At 49.0% G+C, this 15,724-nt stretch overlaps 1 protein-coding gene across 6 annotated transcripts in view; it reads left to right on the forward strand.

Moving 5' to 3' along the window:
* Positions 1–15,724, forward strand: part of LOC125628606 (uncharacterized) — a 175,796-nt gene that overhangs the window by 89,860 nt on the left and 70,212 nt on the right. The gene's annotated exons all lie outside the window — the stretch shown is intronic.

A 15,724-nucleotide genomic window follows, 5' to 3' on the forward strand; every position in this document is an offset into this window, starting at 1 on the left:
TTAGAGTGGGGGAATATGTGAGAGAAAAAGCATGTATGGGAATAGAGAACCAGTATAGACTGTAATTATTTCTATTTAAAATGGAATTTATTTTGATAAGCTTTAAAATAAAGCTTCTGTTAGGAGGAAAATTACTTGAGACAAGATGTGTAACCTTTTACCCAGTTAGAGGGTAACAGCCACCGAGTTCCCCAGGGCTCTCGTTTGCAAAGCAAAGATGTCACATCAGGCAGGAGATGTTGAAATCTAAAATGGTGATGGGTATGTGATGGGAGCTTTTTTTTTGTTTTGGGTTTAGTGTTTTTTTTTAATTTAATTTTTGTTTTGTTTTTGCAACCAGTTATTTTATAGGTGCTGAGGCCCCTTCTCCTTTTGAGCACAACTTTTAACCCTCCTTTTAACCCTCAGGCCTGGCTCTGGAAACCTCCTCAGAACTGACCTTGTGTTTCTTTCATGTTTGATATCTTTGGGGTTCACACATCCACACTAAATGCGGTTCACAGCAACAGATACTTTGAGAAACCTGCTGGGTTAAGCGGGCCTATTCCAAACTGACTTTGGCCGAAAGTCTGCCTCAATTCAGCTGGATTGGGACAGGTCTGTATCAAAGGAGTGGTGCACACCTGATTTGCCCAGAGACCTTGGGGAAGGTGTGGTAAGATAGGGTAAGTAGGAATCGACACCAGAAAAGTTAAATGTAAGGGTGAAAGACCTTCACCTTTTAGGTCAACAAGCCTGTGTTCTGTTCATTCCCTCTGATGCATCTGGCATTGGTCTCTCTCAGGGAGCACGCTGGGCTCGATGGACCATTTGTCTCACCACTAGGACCAGTCTTGCGTTCTTACGTAAGCCATCTAGGGCCTTGTCTACACTGGCAAGTTTCTGCGCAGTAAAGCAGCTTTCTGCGGTGTAACTCCCGAATTCTACACACTGCCAAGCCACTTACTGTGCAGTTGCAGCACCGATGAGAGGCGTAGAGCTTTCTTCGCCGGGGCTACAGCGCCATGGTGCCAGTGTAGATCCCCGGTCGATTACAGAATTGCGACTGGCCTCCGGGAGTGGCCCACAATGCCTGTTCTCGCCTCTCTGGTCATTGGTTTGAACTCTACTGCCCTGCCCTCAGGTGACCATGAACCCCGCACCTTAAATTCCTTGGGAAATTTGAAAGTCCCCTTCCTGTTTACTCGGTGATGCATGCAGTGGTCTCAGCGTATCTTTCCAGCTGACCATGCCTACTCCACGCACTAGACGATCCCCGGCTTGGAGCAATGCCGAGCTGCTGGAACTGATCAGCATTTGGGGAGAGGAGACTGTCCACTCCCAGCTGTGCTCCAGCCATAGGAATTATGATACGTATGGACAGATTTCATGATGCATGAGAGAAAGGGGCTATGACCGGGACACACTGCAATGCAGGGTCAAAGTGAAGGAGCTGTGGAACGCCTACTCCATGGCGCAGGAGGCAAACCGCTGCTCCGGTGCTGCATCCACGCGCTCCTGGTTCTACAAAGAGCTGGATGCGATAATTGGTGGTGACCCCACCTCCAAAGCGAAGGCCACTGTGGATACTTCGGTGGCTGACATGCCAGTCGAGAGTGGACCGACCAGGAGGAGGAAATCTTGGACGAGGATGTGGAGGCGGAGGGGGACCCAGAGGCAGAGGATGAGTTGGAGCTCAGAGCTGCATGCAGCCAGGAGCTCTTCTCTACCCTGGAGGACGTTAGCCAGTCACATCTGTCGGAGCTTGGCGAAGTGCAAACAGGAGAGGAGGCCCCTGGTAAGTTGGTTTGATTTTGGGAATCACTGAAGTGAGTTCTTGAGGGCAGGAGGGTTGCAGAAAGCAGGCTTGTGTCTGCATGATATGTGTACCACCACATGTCCAGTCTGAGTGGTGGAAAAGGGTGATGATTGACTCCCTTGCTTCATAGGAATCTGCCCCAGAGATCTCCTTGAAACTCTCAAGGAGATACAGGGCAATCCACTGCTGCAGGTTCTTTGGTAGAGCAGCTTTGTTTCTTGCCCCATTAAGGGTAACTCTCCTGCACTACTCTGCCATCATGGGAGGGGTGGGGGGGGAACCATTGCTCCACATAGGTGAGCCACACATAGGTGGGCAGACGCTGCAGTCTTTGAGAAGACCCTCCCTTGATTCCCTGCTCACCCTCAGCAGCGAGATATCTGCCATAATGAACACAGTCTGAGGAAAATGTGGGTACAGATATGATTATAAGGCCCCCCCCCCACTGCTGTCTCTCTCCAAGAGCCACGTGCCCAGTGGTCAGTACAGTTCTGGAACAGTGATTTCCTCTGTCCCTGCTGTTACCATTTTGGGGGTCTTGTGGCTCATGTGTGCTTGCCTGGGGTCAGCCAGTTAGTGACAGGTATGTGAATAGTGGCTGTGTTTTAAATCTCTGCCTCAGTGATCTCTGTGTTGCAAACAATACCGCTTCTGTAAAATGTTGCATTTTGGCTTCACAGATATGCCCTTGGGAGCCCAGCCTCCCTCTTTGTTATCGCCGGCTGAATGGCTGCTCAGAATTAGAAAGCGGCCATGAAGAACTCAAGAGAACTTTCTGCATGAGGTCATGATGCACTCTGTGGCCGAAAAACAAGAATTAAAGGAGTGGCCGGACAGCGAGAAGAGGGACTGAAAGGAGAATGGGGTGCGCCAGAACAAAGCCATGGAGCGGCTCTTAAACATTATGGAGCGCCAAGTAGACATGCTCCTGGTGCTACTAGCACTGCAAACCGAGCAGCTCTGCGCCCGCCCACTCCTGCAGCCTCTGTCGGAAAACTCTTTCCCATGCACCCCCCAGACACCGCCAACACACTCTTAGCAACCTCCTGGCTCTAGTCCATACCCGCTGCCTTCCACTCCTGCCCCGTCACAGTCCAGCCCTGCGGACGCCCAGTACCCAGTGCACTCAACACCCGTCCCTCTGCAGTTTTGCCCTGCTGAAGTACCATACCCGCTGCACTGTACTCCAAAGGATAAGGTTGCATATGATACCTGGACATACACAAATCTTTAAGCGTCCCTGGACCCCACCTCCTCATGGGACCCTCCCTTCCCCCACAGTGCTGATGTGGTGTTTTTTTCTCTCTGCTCCGGTGGTTGCTTTTTAATAAAAGAATAGTGTTGCTTTGAAAGCAATCTTTATTCCATTAATAGAAAGCAAATAGAGCCTTGCAAAGAAACACGCCATTTTCTTAAATCTTTGTGATTGGTGCAAACGATGCACTATAATCACCTCTTAGAATGACAAGCACTGCACTCCTATGCATAGCAACAAATGTTAGTGGCTTTCAGTTTCAAATTGCTGCCTCGAGGCACCTTCATCCTTATGGCCCCACGCTGTGCCCCTCTAATAGCCCTGGTCTCTGGCTGTTCAAATTCAGCCTCCAGGCACTGAGCCTCAGTGGTCCAGCCCTGAGTGAAATTTTCACCCTTTCCTTCGCAAATATTATGGAGCATACAGCACGCAGCTATAAGCATATAGGCAGCGCCAGCGGGCCTTTAAATGGCCAAAAGCACACTCAACAGTCATTCTGCACTTGCTCAGCCTGTTGTTGAACCACTCCTTGCTGCTGTCAAGATGCCCCGTGTACGGCTTCATAAGCCACGGCATTCAGGGGTAAGCAGGGTCTCCCAGGATCACAATGGGTATTTCGACTTCCCCTACAGTGAACTTTTGGTCCGGGAAGAAAGTCCCTGCTTTCAGCTTCCTGAATAGGCCAGTGTTCTGAAAGATAACGTGTGTCTTGCCCCTTTCCAGATCAGTCTGCGTTAATGTCCATGAAACACCCACGGTCATCCACAAGCCTGGAGAACCATACAAAAATACCCCTTGTGATTAATGTACTTGGTGGCTAGGTAGTCAGGTGCCAGAATTGGAATGTGTGAGCCATCTATCCCCCTCCACAGTTAGGGAAAGCCATCCACAATGTCACACACATTGACCAGAGTCTCAGTCTTTCAGAGCAGGATGCAATTAATGGCCCTGCACACTTGTCAACATGCCTCCAATGGTCGACTTTGCCACTCCGAACTGGCTAGCGACCAATTGGTAGCAGTCTGAAGTAGCCAGCTTCCAGAGTGCAATTGCCACGTGCTTCTCCAATGACAGGGCAGCTCTCATTCTCTTAAAAAGAACAGGAGGACTTGTGGCACCTTCGAGACTAACAAATTTATCTGAGCATAAGCTTTCGTGGGCTACAGCCCACTTCATCGGATGCATAGAATGGAACATGTAGTAAGAAGATTATATATATATATATATATATATATACAGAGAATGAGGAAGTTGCCATACAAACTGTAAGAGGCTAATTAAGATGAGCTATTATCAGCAGAAGAAAAAAAACTTTTGTAGTGATAATCAAGATGGCCCATTTAGACTGTTGACAAGAAGGTGTGAGGATACTTAACATAGGGAAATAGATTCAATATGTGTAATGACCCAGCCACTCCCAGTCTCTATTCAAACCCAAGTTAATAGTATCTAGTTTACATATTAATTCAAGCTCAGCAGTTTCTCTTTGGAGTATGTTTTTGAAGCTTTTCTGTTGCAAAATTGCCACCCTTAAAACTTTTACTGAGTGGTCAGAGAGGTTGAAGTGTTCTCCTATCGGTTTTTGAATGTTATGATTCCTGATGTCAGATTTGTGTCCATTTATTCTTTTGCATAGAGACTGTCCGGTTTGGTATCTACCAATGTGATATATGACCTCATGTGCCAGCAATGCCCCTCTGCTATGTACGTTGGCCAAACCAGACAGTCTTCAAGTTCATTGTTGGCTTAAGTGGTTCTTCATTGGGCACTTAATTTGCACACTCCTTTCTCAAGAAGCCTTTACAAAGGCTACTTAAAAATCCAGCAAGTACATAGCCAATATTCATAATTTCAAATACAAAAATGATACATGCATACAAATAGGATGAATAGATTCAGCAGAGCATAACCTTCACAGAGATTTGTTACATGGCATATGTAGCATGAAACATATTCCAGTTCTGTCATATACATACATTCATAAGCATATTTCCATAAAGCCTTGGGGGAGCGCACCGTCACAATATGAAGCAGTGTCTATGGGACAAAAGCGTGAACACTCTGGATGAGGTGGTGTCTCTAGCTGATGCCTTCAAGCAGAACCAGGCATCTATTGAGTGTAAACCACAGAAAGGGAAGTTTAAACCTGGAGGGGAGCAGGGTTCCCGTTTTACCCCTGGGAAAAAGGAGGGTGGCTGGGAAGCTGGGCACTCATCCCCCAAACCATTCCTCTAATCCCCATCCCAAACCTGTGAAAACAGAAGAGCCAAAAAGGTGCTATCACTGTAATGCACCTGAGGAATAAATGCCCTGTTCTGAGAGGAAGCAGACAACAACTAGCCCGTGTTAATTCTGCTGTCCTCAACACCGGCACTGGACACTTATCGTCTTGGTTTTGTGAGATTACCCTCTGCAGAAACCATAATAAACTTGGTCTGCTGAGAGAAAGGGGAAACTGAGGCACACAGCCTCATCGTATTGATGGCTAAATGCCAAGATACCTACACTCTAGAAAACCTGAATATCTGTATTGAGCTAGTACCAGTTGAAAAAGCAGAAGGATTAACAATGCTGCACAGATACAAAGAGAGACTTTCTAGCAACCCAGAGATGGCATACTGGCTAATTTTGAGATCATCAGACTAATCCAGAAAGTGTTAAAAGATACACAGAACTTTGCAAGAGCACATGTGGGAAACGCTACCAGGTTTAGCAACGCTTGGGAGTTCTATGGTCAAAACCTAAGAAGGACCTTGGGCACACTGCCTCCGCATCAGACAGTGACTAACACTCCTGTAGTAAACTAAGGGGGAGGTGTGGCACTCTGGATCCAAAAGCAACACAAGGGCACCCCCATAGTTACCGTGGTGATACGATTGCGATATGCTTTGTACAAAGTATGCCTTGGGAGGTATCATTTTGAAAGCCCTAATCTGTTCAACATTAATGTCTTGTTGGGTTGTTTGAAGCATTGCTACATGCGTTACTGAGAACATTACACTGTTGGGAACACCCACAACAAGCCTTTCAGTTACGACAAAGTAGCCGCCATCTACAGCCAGAGGGCACCAATGGCTCATCAACCCACCATCCACTAGCACAGAGAACACTTGGAGAAGGCATGTATGCCATGGGGGTGGATTAACACAGGTCACAAGAAGGATCTTTCTAGCAAGCTGGAAGAAGGTATAAAGAGAGAGAGTGACATCGTCACTTGGGCTCTCGCCTCCCTCCCATCTCAACATCTGGAGGGACGTCTGGAAGACAAAGACTGAACTGGGGAGTTTGGTTCCAGGGTGGAAAAGGGCCAGTTTGTGTATTGAGGAACTGTTACCTGCTCGCACCAGCTGTCAGGGTGAGAAAAGCTGTTTGAGCCAACTCTTAGAATAAAAGTTTAGATTTACAATGGGTGTTTCTATTTTTATTTCTTAGGATAACTAACTTTGACCTGTATGCTTACCACTTATAATCACTTAAAAATCTATCTTTCTATAGTTAACAAACTTATTTTAATGTTTTATCCTTACCAGGAGTTTGTCTAAAGCAGAGGTGGGCAAACTATGGCCCGCAGGCTACATCCGGCCCACAGGACTGTCCTGCTTGGCCCCTGAGCTCCCGGCTGGGGAGGCTTGCGCCCAGCCCCTCCCACGCTTCTCCCCCTCCCCTGCAGCTACGCCGCCGCTCTGTGGGGAGTGCTCTGGCCCGCCGCTCCTGCCAGCACCATGGCTTGCATCTGCCCACCTCCCAGGCTTTCTAATAAGCCTGTCCTGCCACTCTGAGTGGCATGGTAAGGGGGCGGGGAGCAGGGGAGTTGAGATAAGGGGCAGAGGGTCCTGGGGGGCAGTCAGGGGATAGGGAGCAGGGGGCAGTTGAATGGGTGGAGGTTCTGGGGGGGGCGGTTAGGGGATGCGAAAGGGGGGTTGGATAGGTGTGGGAGCCTTGGGGGGCCTGTCAGGGGGCAGGGGTGTGGATAGGGGTCGGGGCACTCAGGGGACAGGGAATGGGGGGGCGGAGTTAGATATGGGGCAAAGTCCCAGGGGGGCGGTCGGTCCCGGGAGGGGGCAGTCAGGGGACAAGGAGCAGGGGCGTTGGATGGGTTGGGGGCTCTGAGGGGGGCAGTCAGGGGGCAGTAAGTGTGTGTGGGGTGTCATAACCATAGAGGTAGCCTAAATTTCTCCTTACCTGTAAGGGGTTAAGAAGCTCAAGTAACCTGTTTGGCACCTGACCAAAGGAACCAATGGGGACAAAAGATACTTTCAAATCTGGTGGTGGGGGAGAGGTTTTGTTTTGGGTTCTTTGTTTCTGTGGCTGTTCGCTCTTGGGACTAATTGGGACCGGACATCAATCCATGTTCTCCAAATCTTTGTGAACAAGTCTCTCATATTTCAAACTTGTAAGTAACAGCCAGAGAAGGCGTATTAGTCTACCATTGTTTTCTCAACTTGTGAATTTTTCCCTTTGCTAGAGGGAGGTTTATCCCTGTTTTGTTGTAACTTTGAAACTAAGGCTAGAGGGGGTTACTCTGTGCTCTTCCAATTTTCTGCTACTCTGTAATACCAGCCTAAGTTTACAGAGGTGGTTCTTTTACCTTTTTCTTTTTAAATAAAATCCTTCTTTTTAAGAACCTGACTGATTTTTCCATTGTTCTAAGACCCAGGGGTTTGGGTCTGTAGTCCCTTTGTAACCAATTGGTGAGGATATATGCTCAAGCCTTCCCCAGGAAAGGGGGTGTAGACTTGGGGGAATATTTTTGGGGAACAGGACTCCTACAAGTGGTCCTTTCCCTGAAAGTCTGTTAAGCCACTTGGTGGTGGCAGCGATCCCAAGGCAAGAAAGGAATCTGTGCCTTGGGAAAGTTTTAACCTAAACTGGTAAGAATAAGCTTAGGGGGTCTTTCATGTGGGTCCCCACATCTGTACCCCAGAGTTCAGAGTGGGGAAGGAACCCTGGGGGTGGGGTGAGGGCCAGGTTTTTTGAGGAGGCACAGCCTTCCCTACCGGGCCTTCCATACCATTTCACAACCCCGATGTGGCCCTCAGGCCAAAAAGTTTGCCCACCCCTGGTCTAAAGTGCTTGAGAAATCTGCTCAGGTTACAAAGGCTGGGTCATGTCCACTTTCCTTTGTCAAAGTGGCAAACTAGGTAATGAACTTACAGTAGCCAGGCTTCTGACCAGTGTAAAATGGGACAGTTCTGGGGTGCAAGGCTGGGGAGCTGGGGGGAATTGGCTGGAACCTATTGATGGTTCATGAGTGGCTGGGAGATCATTCGTGTAACACAATTGGGTGTGTCCCTGTCTGTGGATGGCTGTGTACGTCTGTGACGAAGTGGGACTGTTCTTAATGTTTCCTCTGAATAGTGTGGGGGTGCCTCAGTTTCCCCTAGGCAGTTCTTAAGTATCTAGGGGGTGGAGTAAGGGTGTATGATCATTGCAGAGCCCTAGAGGGCAGGTGTGTGCAGGGGTCTGGACACAGAGAATGGCCGACACCCTGTTTCCTGGCAACTGATGGCCTGGGCCCTTCCCCCCCTGCAAGGTGAGAGCTGAAGGGTTGGAGAACAAAGGAATCAGGTGACCACCTGGCCCGGGAAAGGAACAAAGCCCAGAGGAGGAGGGGCTGGAGGGAGTTTCAGTTTGGGGCTGGCTGGGACATGGAGTGAAGTGCAGACGTGGTTGTCTGGCTCACTGCCCCCCAAAATGGACCCAGCTGAGGGGTCCCGTTCTCTGCACCTGCAAGCTCTGTGTTAGACCATGTTCCTGTCGTCTAATAAACCTTCTGTTTTACTGGCTGGCTGAGAGTCACGTCTGACTGCGAAGTTGGGGTGCAGGACCCTCTGGCTTCCCCAGGAGCCCCGCCTGAGCGGACTCGCTGTGGGAAGCGCACGGAGGGGCAGAGGATGCTGAATGCTCCGAGGTCAGACCCAGGAAGGTGGAAGCTGTGTGAGCTGTGTGTCCTGCAGACAGGCTGCTCACAGAAAGGCGACTGCCCCAGAGTCCTGACTGACTTCATGGGGAGCAGTTCCAGAGCATCGCCCAGGGACTCCGTGACAACTGGTGGCAGCGGTGGGATGTACTGCACCCTGTGGATGGTGCTTCCTGCAGTAAGTGACTGGGGAGCAGTAACACGAAGGGGGATTGCCGAGGACCAGGCCTGCTGAAGGCTCAGAGAGGAGCGGTTTCGGGGGGCGGTTAACCCCTGGGAGTGTGTGACCAGCGAGAAGGACTGTGCAGTAACAGGGTTCCCCTGGGGATTGCAGTGAGCAGTCCAAGGGGCGGAGGAGTCTGCAGCTCGACCCTGGCAAAGAGGTGGTGACCTCGAGAAGGGCTGGCACACTAGGGGTTCTCCCTGGAAACCGTGGGGAGCTGAGAACACACGGGCCTGTGAGTCCACAACAACTTGGGAGGAGCGGAGTGATGGCCTGTCACCGTCTCCTTAAGAAGGACATTGTAACCCTGTGCAGAAAGAGAGGGTTGAGCGTTGGAAAGTTCACCAAAGCAGAGTTAATCGTGCAGCTGGACGAGGATGACTGCTCTAAGGAACAGATTCCTGACCCCAACTGGGGCTATAGCAGGATCTGGGAGCAGCTGAAGCGGGAGCCAGGCATCGCCAAGACTCCTGTCCCCGACCAGACGGGGGTCTTCACGATCGGGTTCCCCATCGGGGGATCGAGACGGACGGGATTGGAGCTGAGTCTGAGAGAGCAAGAGGACCATGGGAGACAGTGAGAGCCCGAGAAAGAGCTGCAGAAGCAGCAGCAGCATGAACTGGCGGTGGGGGAGCGGAGAGGCCTAGGGGACCTCCCCGGGGTGAGTGGGGATAGATCCCGGGGGGCCAGTTCCGCAGGGAACCTCGAGACTAAATTGCTGCCCCTGGTTAAGGGGGGGGTGTGTGGATGCCCACCTCACTGCCTTTGAGCAGGCTGGAGATTTGAACCAAGGGGACCCTGCGGAAAAGCCCCGGTGTCTAGCTCCCTTGCTGGGTCCCAAGGCCATAGACTCCGTCAGCCAGATGGTTGGGGATGTGGACGGGCTCCCACTCCTGACCCCAACCTGTATGTCTGTGTGGAGTTTCCTGGGGCCAGGCCCCCCGGACCTCCAGTGGGAGCAGAAGGTGATGGTCAATGGGGAGACATTCTTGGGGTGGCCAAAGGGCAGGGGCTGCATAAACCTTCCCACATGCGGCCTGCGAGTGCTATTGACCACCCCTGACCTAAGGGAGGGCGTGAAACTGGAAGGGCCTGGTGTAACTCCTACCAAGGAATGGGAGAGATGCTGGGGCATCCATGGGAACGTTGGTGGCTTCGAACTTCCCCAGGTCACCGGCTAAAGTGACCCCGCTCAGTTCGATCTCGAAGGGGGGAGAGATGTGACGAAGTGGGACTGTTCTTAATGTTTCCTCTGAATAGTGTGGGGGTGCCTCAGTTTCCCCTAGGCAGTTCTTAAGTATCTAGGGGGTGGAGTAAGGGTGTATGATCATTGCAGAGCCCTAGAGGGCAGGTGTGTGCAGGGGTCTGGACACAGAGAATGGCCGACACCCTCTTTCCTGGCAACTGATGGCCTGGGCCCTTCCCCCCCCTGCAAGGTGAGAGCTGAAGGGTTGGAGAACAAAGGAATCAGGTGACCACCTGGCCCGGGAAAGGAACAAAGCCCAGAGGAGGAGGGGCTGGAGGGAGTTTCAGTTTGGGGCTGGCTGGGACATGGAGTGAAGTGCAGACGTGGTTGTCTGGCTCACTGCCCCCCAAAATGGACCCAGCTGAGGGGTCCCGTTCTCTGCACCTGCAAGCTCTGTGTTAGACCATGTTCCTGTCGTCTAATAAACCTTCTGTTTTACTGGCTGGCTGAGAGTCACGTCTGACTGCGAAGTTGGGGTGCAGGACCCTCTGGCTTCCCCAGGAGCCCCGCCTGAGCGGACTGGCTGTGGGAAGCGCACGGAGGGGCAGAGGATGCTGAATGCTCCGAGGTCAGACCCAGGAAGGTGGAAGCTGTGTGAGCTGTGTGTCCTGCAGACAGGCTGCTCACAGAAAGGCGACTGCCCCAGAGTCCTGACTGACTTCATGGGGAGCAGTTCCAGAGCATCGCCCAGGGACTCCGTGACAACGTCCAGTGCCTGTCAAAGGCTTGGAGCTTCACATCAGCATCACAGTGTGAGGCAGCCCAGTGGGGTAGGTTTGGAGGGCTCAGAAGTCCCCGCAGTTCAGGTTTCACCCTGGGGACCCCATCACCCACAGGCAGTGCAATCCACACTAAGGCAGTTGGATATTTCAACACTGAAACCAAAACATTTTTTCATGTTTAAGCTACAACCCCAAAGCCAATTAAATCTTCCTCTTTAGATTTCATGATTAGCTAAATCCTTCTCCTTCCCCCTCTGACCCAGATCGAGACCTCACTGGGGCTTTAATAAGCAGAAATTTAACAGCTTGTCACTGAATAGTTTACAGTTAACAGTTTAGTTTCTTCAGACTTCCCAGAATGGGGAGGACACATTCAAGCAGAGTTTAAGGGACATTTAGATTTGGAGACGTTTTCTATCTGGTGCGTTCCCTGTGTGCATTCCACAGGTGAACAACACTGGTGCGCACACACTGAGCCACAGTCACACCCTACTATGATAGGAAAGCCAGGACATCTACCAGTCCATAAAAGGAAAGATAGACAATGGGACAAGGAACGCTGAAATGACGAGGGGTTGGAGGTCTCCAGCTCTCGGAGTGTTCGTACTCACGTACAGTAGGAGCAGCAGCTGTAGTCAAGAAACCAAGTGATTTGGCAGCTGGGCCAGCACTCCCCACTGCTGGGTTTTCTTAAGTACAGGGAGATGGAAAAGGCTGCCAGAGCCTGTCACTGATGACATGACTTCCTTCCCCAGAGGGGATCAATCTTTCTTAGAGAACTTGTTGACTGGAAAGGTGAAAGAGTTCAGCCTGTATCGTGGTCTTTATGGTTGACAATTCCAGCTTACTCCACTTTATGGTGCGTCCCCTGAGATCTCTGGGCAAATCAGGGTGAAGTATGCCTGGGATACCGACAACATGAGCCAATCTTTGAATTAACATCATTTTGGAAAATTCTTCCCTAATCCAGCAGTTTTCTTAAAGTATCTGTTCATGAAAACCACATTCAGTGTAGATGTGTGAACCCCAAAGATAAAAATGAAAGAAAACTAAGGCCAGCTTTGAGGACGTCTCCACAGCCTGGCCTAACGGTTCAACGGCTGTGCTTTAATATCTGGCCTTTTCAAAAGGAAAGCGGTCTGACTACCCATAAAAATAACTGGTTGCAGATGTTTTTAACAAAAAGAACAAAACAAAAAACCTAGCAATGGCCTCATGCGTCCATCATCTTTCTTATAAATATATATATGGACATCTCATCACAGAAGTCATGTCTTTCCTTTGCTAAGAAGAACTAGGGGAACTCGGAAACCCCTACACTCTACCTGGGTAAAAGGTCACACAACTCTCTCCTTGAGGAGTTGTCCTCTTAACAGAAATAGACTTTAAAACTTCTCAGAATAAACTCCATTTGAAATGGAAATAATTAAAGTCTATACTGATACGTATTCTCATACACATGATTACTCTCCCATATTCCATCACTGCAACCTTTGGAGTACGGTTTTATTTCAGAATTCCTTAGTAATAAGGGGTAAAATACCTCAAATAAGATTTTAAGGATTAGCTACTGTTTCCTAAAGTACTAATGAAAAGAGAAATATAATCAGAAATATACTGGAAAGATGGAAGTTATCACATAATTAGTCTCTTGTTCATTAACAAATAATGAACTTTATGTTATTGTTATCAGGGACAATGAAATTAAATATGATCAAAGATTACACAATCTTATAAAATATGTTACCTTCCTTTTGTTCCATTTAATACCAATTTCCACCAAGTGAACCCTTCTGTAAGCGTGTGGTTTACACCCATACAGGTGCCTTTCTTTTCTGGAAGTTAATTTATCTCTGGCTTTTCTGCCATAAGTGTTGGTGGAAGGGGTCTTACACTATGTGGGAAGGCTTGCAACATGAGAAAAACCAATTCTACTCTATTTTCATACTTTTAATCTTTCCAAGTAGCTGGAGCTGGAGATGTGACGCAAAGACATAAAACACAAGACCAAAACTAAGAGACTAAAGCATAAAATCAGGACTCAGCATTCATATATCCTGCAGTCTGACCTTGGAGCTTGACAGACTCATTCCCTAATGGGTTACCATCACTTACACAGAAGGAAAGTCCTTATTGTCCAACAACACAGTCGCATTGGGATCCATGAGGAAGGAATGTCCTGAGAAAAAGAAAGGGTGCCTTCACTTTGCTTTGTGAAACATTGGATTCAAACGGTAAAGGACAATTGCTCTCAGTCTAACCATGGCATCTTTGGGACTCTAATCAATGCCACTGAACTAGGGAGTTGTGTTCTAAACACAATTTTACTTGGACCATAGCTCACCACAGCTTTCACCTCTGCAGTGAAAACCCACTACTGGATGCCTGCTGTTTTTACGTGCGTTCTTGCCAAATCCTTGGTCATGATGGGGGCAAATTGACATTTCTCTGGAGAAGAATCCTTTACCAAACCATCCAAAATCTCAGAAGTGCCGGCAAGGAATGGCCTCCCCAAACATGCCCAGTTTATTTCTTTAATCTGATGGAACAGGTCTAAATTAGAAACTAAATATACGTCTGGATGAGAATCACTATACGGTACAAGATGTGGGGGGTTTATTCAAAAAGCATAAACTTTCTGCAGCTGTCCCACATTAAACACTCATTTCATTTTATACACATTGGAAGCATTACAAAGGGTGTGTTTAACAACAATGACAACAACAAAAACACTTCTATTTCCTCCACATCTGCATTGCTAGAGACAGTACTTCTCTCTGTTAGGATTAGCTAGGAGATATCTTCAGGAGTAACGACCTCTAGGGCCTGGGTAACAACTAGGGTTGTCAACTCTGCCATAGTGGCTGGAAGTCTCCCAGAATTGGCCTCAATCTCCTCTGTCTCCTAGGTGCAGGGATGGCCAGGGGGTCTTGGCGCACTGCTCCTACCCAGAGCGCCCACTCCGCAGCTCCCATTGGCCAGGAACTGTGGCCGCCTGTCACTGGGTCTCAGTCACAACTGAGGATACCAAATTCAGGACAAACTGCTCAGAAATAGGGCAGACACACCCCAAAACTGGTGGTTATTCTCCCATAAGATATACCAGACCAGCAAGAAATGTAAACTTCTGTTTTGCCACACTGGCTAACAAGAAGTCAGAAAAGCAGTTTCCATAGGTATTCCAGTCTTTGTAGCACCAAAAACCAAAAACACTAAACTTAATGATGAGTGGTTATTTAAAACCAATTTCATCAAGCAAAGGGTTTTTTGGATTCCAAAGGACAAGCCACACCCCCAGGTCAATATATAACTCAGATCTAACCCAATAATCACACTGTTGCCAGTGCTTTAGTATCCCAAATCTAAAGGTTTATTTGTAAAAAAAAAAGAAAGAGATGAAAGTTAAACCTGGTTAAAAAAATCAAATACATAAATAATTGCAACATTCTTGGATTAGGCTTGTAACTGTGATGGAATAAACTGATGCCTTAAGTCAAGTCTCTGGTTGCTTCCAAATCATTGGAAGGTCCTCAGGCCCTTGGTGAGACTACTCCCATTAGTATAAGTTCATCGTCCAGAGGTTTGAGCAGGAAAGAGGCGAAATAGAGATGTTTCCAGGGTCTTCTATAGCTTCTGCCAAATGAAAGGAAACCCATTGTTCTAGTTTGCAGAAAATTACAAGTAACAAGATGGGGTTTGGAGTCCTGTGGGCAAGTCTCATGTCTACGCATTGTTTGCTTACGCCTTGCCTACACTCCCAAGTTTTGTCGCCAAAACTGCTCTACGTCGACCCAACCAGTGAGTGCATACACACTGCAAGGCGACTTTTGTCAGGGAAAATGCCCGGTTTTGGCAACAAAATACATCCACCTTCAAGAGAGATTTATGTCTTTTTCCTCTACGTTTTTGTCGACAAACTGCAAGTGTAGACACCACGCTTCATTTCATCGCTTTAATTGACCTTCAGGAGGTGTCCCACAATGCCCATCCTGACCGTTCTGGTCAGCGGTTTGAACTCCACTGCCCTGCAGCCAGGTAAAGAACCATCTGCCCCTCCCTCTTAGAAGCCCCGGGAATTTTTGAACTTCCGTTTCCTGTTTGCTCGGTGTGGAGAGGTCTCATCACTTCTTCCCAGGTGACCATGGCAGATTATTGCAGCGAACGCTGTCCCGCCTGGACCACCGCGGAGCTGTTGGATCTGCTCAGTGTATGGGGAGAGGAGCTGTGCAGTCCCAGCTGCTCTTGAGCCGTAGGGATTGGGATACCTACTGGCAGATTTCTGGAGGCTTGTGTGAAAAGGGTTATGATCAGGGCACACGGCAGTGCAGAGCGAAGATAAAGGAGCTGAGGCAGGCGTACCATAAGATGCAGCCCATGAAGTGAGCTGTAGCTCAGGGACGCTCATGCTCAAAGAAATGGGCTGGTCTCTAAGGGGCCAGGAGTCCTCCTGTCCTTTCTGCGAGGACAGACGAACAGGGCCGCTGAGTGTCCTCCTCCCACCACGTTCACTCAGACCTGCCTTTAGCCACCTCCCCATTTAAAACCAGGCGGGGGCGGGGC

Source organism: Caretta caretta, chromosome 28, assembly GCF_965140235.1.
Source record: "Caretta caretta isolate rCarCar2 chromosome 28, rCarCar1.hap1, whole genome shotgun sequence".
Taxonomy (NCBI): domain Eukaryota; kingdom Metazoa; phylum Chordata; order Testudines; family Cheloniidae; genus Caretta; species Caretta caretta.